This window comes from Salmo salar, chromosome 09 (genome assembly GCF_965601325.2).
Source record: "Salmo salar chromosome 09, fSalSal1, whole genome shotgun sequence".
Taxonomy (NCBI): domain Eukaryota; kingdom Metazoa; phylum Chordata; class Actinopteri; order Salmoniformes; family Salmonidae; genus Salmo; species Salmo salar.
The window spans coordinates 122,797,473-122,803,472 of NC_138299.1; the positions used below are offsets into that span (position 1 = coordinate 122,797,473).

At 39.0% G+C, this 6,000-nt stretch overlaps 1 protein-coding gene across 1 annotated transcript in view; it reads right to left on the reverse strand.

The window, feature by feature from the left end:
* Positions 1-5,210, reverse strand: part of LOC106612712 (uncharacterized) — a 28,016-nt gene extending 22,806 nt beyond the window's left edge. The window contains exon 1 of the transcript XR_014378873.1: positions 4,942-5,210. The gene's annotated coding sequence lies outside the window, so the exon portion shown is untranslated. The remainder of the gene's footprint in view (positions 1-4,941) is intronic.
* Positions 5,211-6,000: the final 790 nt, after the last annotated feature.

Here is a 6,000-nt window from a genome sequence, read left to right on the forward strand (position 1 = left end):
GGTGTGCTTTCGCCGTAAAGCTTTTTTGAAATCTGACACAGCGGTTGCATTAAGGAGAAGATTATCTTTAATTCTATGCATAACACTTGTATATTTTATCAACGTTTATGATGAGTATTTCTGTAAATTGATGTGCTCATTCACCGGCAGTTTTGGAGGCAAAACATTTCTGAACATTACACGCCAATGTAAAATGGGGTTTTTGGATATAAATATGAACTTTATCGAGCAAAACATACATGTATTGTGTAACATTGAGTCCTGGGAGTGTCATCTGAAGAAGATCGTCAAAGGTTAGTGATTAATTTTAGCTGTATTTCTGGTTTTTGTGACGCCTCTCCTTGCTTGGAAAATGGCTGTGTGGTTTTTCTTGTCTAGGTGCTGTCCTAACATAATCTAATGGTATGCTTTCGCCGTAAAGCCTTTTTGAAATCGGACACTGTGGTTGGATTAACGATAAGTTTATCTTTAAAATGGTGTATTATACTTGTATGTTTGAGAAATTTTGATTATGAGATTTTTGTTGTTTTGAATTTGGCGCCCTGCTATTTCACTGGCTGTTGGCGAGCATCCTACAAACCCCAGAGAGGTTAACTTTAGAAAATTCTAAACTTTTACATAACGTTTATCAAAGCAAGAAATTATTTTAAAAGAAGAAGCAAAGTACTTTAAGCATATGTTCTCTTTTCAGCCTCCTCCATTTCCACTAACTATAGTTAACTATAAGGATTTTTTTCCTAATAATAGTGTAAAATTAACACCTATACTGAAAGACTTGTGTGAGGGCCAAATTGCAGGGGAGGAACTTCTTGATGCAATTAAAGCCTTTAGGCCAGGGGAAAATCCAGGGCTGGATGGCATACCAGTTGAGATATATGAAACCTTTTTTGATCTACTCAAAGATCCACTATTAGCATGTTTTAACCACTGCTATAAAATGGTAAACTATCAGGTACTCAGCAAGAAGGTTTGATTTCACTATTACTGAAACAGTACGGAGGTGGTAAGTATAAAGATACAGTCAAAAACACCTGGAGGCCACTTCAGTGTTGTAATGCAAACATCCTCGCAAAATGCATAGCATATCAAATTAAAAAAGTTGTTGTCGGATATTATTCATCCTGATCAGACAGGTTTTTTACATGGAAGATACATTGACGATAATATAAGACAAGTACTTGAAACAATAGATCACTCTAGGGAACCAGGTCTGGTATTCATAGCAGATTCTGAAGTACAACTAGAATTTATATATAAATACCTGGAGTATTTCAAGTTTTAGAGAATCTGATATACAATGGGTTAAAGTTACAGTGCATTCGGAAAGTATTCAGACCCCTTGACTTTTCCACATTTTGTTACGTTGCAGCCTTATTCTGAAATGGAATACATAATTCCGGACTTGAACCCAATCGAACATCTCTGGAGAGACCTGAAAATAGCTGTGCAGAGACACTCCCCATCCAACCTGACAGAGCTTGAGAGGATCTGCAGAGAATGGAAGAAACTCCCCAAATACAGGTGTGCCAAGCCTGTAGCGCCATACCCAAGAAGACTCGAGGCTGTAATCGCTGCCAAAGGTGCTTCAACAAAGTACTGAGTAAAGGGTCTGAATACATACTTATGTGAACGTGTTTTCATTTTTTTATATACATTTATAAAAATGTTTTTACTTTGTCATTATGGCGTATTATGTGTAGATTGATGATGAAAAAAAATATTTAATCAATTTTAGAATAAGGCTGTAATGTAACAAAATGTGGAAAAGGAGTATGAATACTTTCTGAATGCACTGTATAATAGTTAGTACTTATACATTATAAATCATGTTTTCAGTCATATCTAGATGTACATTACATCAAAACATCAAATACTTTATTTTTGCTGTAACTACCGTAAAATCAAAAAAGTGCCATGAATGTAAAAATGTGTGTAGAATGTACATGTACAAACTAAGGAAAAAGCTGTAAAAACAAAGTATGTTTTTAAATGACGTGCCTTTCTATCGGTTTAGGATGTTAGCATCTAACATGAAATGTGATTCAAAGAAAATAATTGAGAATGCAATAGGCCTAAGTATGAGCAGTGCAGTCAATGCTTTTTTAACGATATTTCCGCACTAGGAGGTTGAAATAACACTGAAATTGTTAAAATTATGATAATGCCCTTTTAGTGTAGGATATTTTATTACATTTTTTTTGCCTGGAATTTCAGACTGTTTAGGTGGGAGTGAAGTTTTTGACCCACAGCATGACATCCCAATCAGATCTGATTATTCTGACTAATGACCAGTCATCTTTTATTTGCTTATGTATCCTCCCACTTTGAAGGGGTTAGCGGGGTAGGCTGTAGAGTCTAGATGATCTGCAAATCAGGGCTGTTTATGTAAGTATTTAACATTTTTATCAACACGCCCACACAATAAGAATGAACATTTCAATGACAAAAGGGGCCTCAGGAAAATAAATGATAACTGGCAGCTTCATTAAATAGTACCCGCAAAACACCAGTCTCAACGTCAACAGTGAAGAGGCGACTCCGGGATGCTGGCCTTCTAGGCAGAGTTGCAAAGAAAAAGCCATATCTCAGACTGGCCAATAAAAAGAAAAGATTAAGATGGACAAAAGAATACAGACACTGGACAGAGGAACTCTGCCTCGAAGGCCAGCATCCCGGAATCGCCTCTTCACTGTTGACGTTGAGACTGGTGTTTTGCGGGTACTATTTAATGAAGCTGCCAGTTGAGGACTTGTGAGCCGTTTCCAGCTACAATAGTCAGTTACAACATTAACAATGTCTACACTGTATTTCTGATCAATTTGATGTTATTTTAATGGATAAAAAATGTGCCTTTCTTTCAAAAACAAGGACATTTCTAAGTGACCCCAAACTTTTGAACGGTAGTATATATATTTGTTTTTACAAAATATTGCAGAAATTTTCCAGACGCACAAAAAGCTTATTCCTCTCAAATTTTGCACAAATTTGTTTACATTCCTGTTAGTGAGCATTTCTCCTTTGTCAAGAAAATCCATCCACCTCACAGGTGTGGCATATCAAGAAGTTGATTACCTTGTGCTGGGGACAATAAAAGGCCACTCTAAAATGTGCAGTTTTGTCACAACACAAGGCCACAGATGTCTCAAGTTGAGGGAGTGTGCAACTGGCATGCTAACTGCAGGAATGTCCACCAGAGCGGTTGCCAGAGAATTTAATGTTCATTTCTCTACCATAAGCCACCTCCAACGTCATTTTAGAGAATTTGTCAGTACGTCCAACCAGCCTTAAAACTGCAGACCACTTGTAACCACACCAGCCCAGGACGTCCACATCCAGCTTCTTCACCTGTGGGATCGTCTGAGACCAGCCACCCGGACAGCTGATAAAACTGTGGGTTTGCACAACTGAAGAATTTCTGCACAAACTGTCAGAAACCGTCTCAGGGAAGCTCATCTGCCCGCTCGTCGTCCTCACCAGGGTCTTGACCTGACTGCAGTTCGACGTCGTAAGAGACTTCAGTGGGCAAATGCTCACCTTCGATGGCCACTGGTATGCTGGAGATGTGTGTTCTTCACGGATTAATCCAGGTTTTAACAGTACTGGGCAGACGACAAACAGCATGTATGGAGTTGTGTGGACGAGGGGTTTGCAGATAATGTTGTGAACAGAGTGCCCCATGCTGACGGTGGGGTTATGGTATGGGCAGGCATAAGCAATTTGAATGCACAGAGATACTGTGACGAGAACCTGAAGCCCATTGTCGTACCATTCATCCGCCATCATCACCTCATGTTTCAGCATGATAATGCACGGGCCCATGTCGCAAAGATCTATACACATTTCCAGGAAGCTGAAAATGTCCCAGTTCTTCCATGGCCAGTATACTCACCAGATACGTCACCTATTGATTGAGCATTTTTGGGATGCTCTGGATTGTCGTGTACAACAGCGTGTTCCAGTTCCCACCAATAACTTCACACAGCCATTGAAGAGGAGTGGGACAACATTCCACAATCAACAGCCTGATCAACTCTATGCAAAGGAGATGTGTCACGCTGCATAAGGTTCATACTGACTGGTTTTCTAATCCACGCCCCTACTTCTTTTTTCAAGGTATCTGTGACCAACAGATGTATGTCTGTATTCCCACTCATGTGAAATCCATAGATCAGGGCCTAATGAATTTATTTAAATTGACTGGTTTCCTTATATGAACTGTAATGCTGTAAAATATTTGAAATTGTTGCATGTTGTGTTTATGTTTGTTCCGTGTACATAACCTTTCAAAAAATGATGAAGTGGGTAATGTAAATTGTTGCAATAACCAGCAGGAGTCCAGGAAACCTCTCAATTTAAAAGGAATAATGCAATAGCACTGGGTATGTACACACATGGATGTCAGTGAAAGGTAAACTCAGTGACAAATCTGCATGATAATTAGGCTATAATTTCCATCTCATTATAAATGGATGACAATGATTATGCTTATTATTAGGCTGTTATTAGTAGTGGTGGAGGTTGAGGTAGGCTAGTAAAAGTACTAAGTTACCAGGTTTATACTCAACAACAAAAAAAGCACAATATTCCTAATGGAACAATTTGCCAGAGGTGATCATTTTCCGCAGTCATTAATTTACCAACAGCAAGAAATAGCCTAATCCCTTTCAGACCCTATGCTGCACCTGATAGCCTACCCGACACAACAGCGCGCACCATGTTGGTCACCTGTCTGCATCCAAATGCCATCCACCTGTGCTGAAGTAAGTGAGACACTGCAGGCTACTGTTGCGCCACACGTGCTATGACGTAGGCTACCTTGAAAAACAGTAGCATACTTTGAAAAACAGTAGTCTGTCCGAAATCTCATAATAAGTGTTCACTACATTACTTGATTAGCGTAATTGTAGCCTTAAAACCGTGATGTCGTTGAAGGTTTCTTACCTGCGCTGACATCAAGGATAACTCCATCATTGGGTTAATGGGGTTCGGAAATCGGCAGGCTGTTAGAAAATTCAATACACTAACAGTGTGTAAAATGTAAGATTGAGTACGAAAGCTTCGTATTCAGCGACGTCTCATCCGTGGTGCACACTACTACGCTTCGCTGGAACAGCACGATCTTGATTCGTCTAAACGCACTTAATGGAAAAGCCCACCCAGTGGATTCGTGCTGCAGGCATGCAAGGCAACCTTGCAGAATTATTGATGCAAGTTTGCCTTTGACAGTTAAACTCTTTGACACTTCTACTCACTACATCCCCTTCCTCTTTTCCCTCATATGTTTTGAGGGGAGGACATTCTATTGGAGATGGATACTTGAATTATGTATTTATGTTTGAGTTCATTGACACAAGATAGGCAAGCTCTGTTATTCCCCCTTGTAAACAGGATTAGACTGGCCATTGGCATTTCGTGCAAATGCCAGATGGGCTGCTCCATTTTTAGCCTAATAGGCCTGTCTTAACTTGTTTTGTTTTTTTTGCACAAAATGATCATTATCTGGCTAATAATCGGGTCCTCAAGGAACAAAATGGGCCAGTGTGGGGGCCTCAAGGGGGGAAAGAATTGGCCCATTTGTCAGAAATGCCAGAGATTCTTATTGCTCCCAGTCCGCCCCTGATTCTAACTCAGACAGAAAACATGTTGATGGCAGTGGTGTAAAGTACTTAAGTAAAAATACTTTAAAGTACTACTTAAGTAGTTTTCTTGGGTATCTGTACTTTACTTTTTATATTTTTGACAACTTTTACTTCACTACATTCCTAAAGAAAATAATGTACTTTTTACTCCATACATTTTCACTGACACCCAAAAGTACGTGTTACATGAAAAGTTTTAGAACACCTACTCATTCAAAGGATTTTTACATTGTAGAATAATAGTGAAAACATCAAAACTAACACATATGCAATCATGTAATAACCAAAAAAGTGTTAAACAAATCAAATATATTTTATAGTTGAGATTATTCAAAGAAGCCACCCTTTGCCTTGACGACAG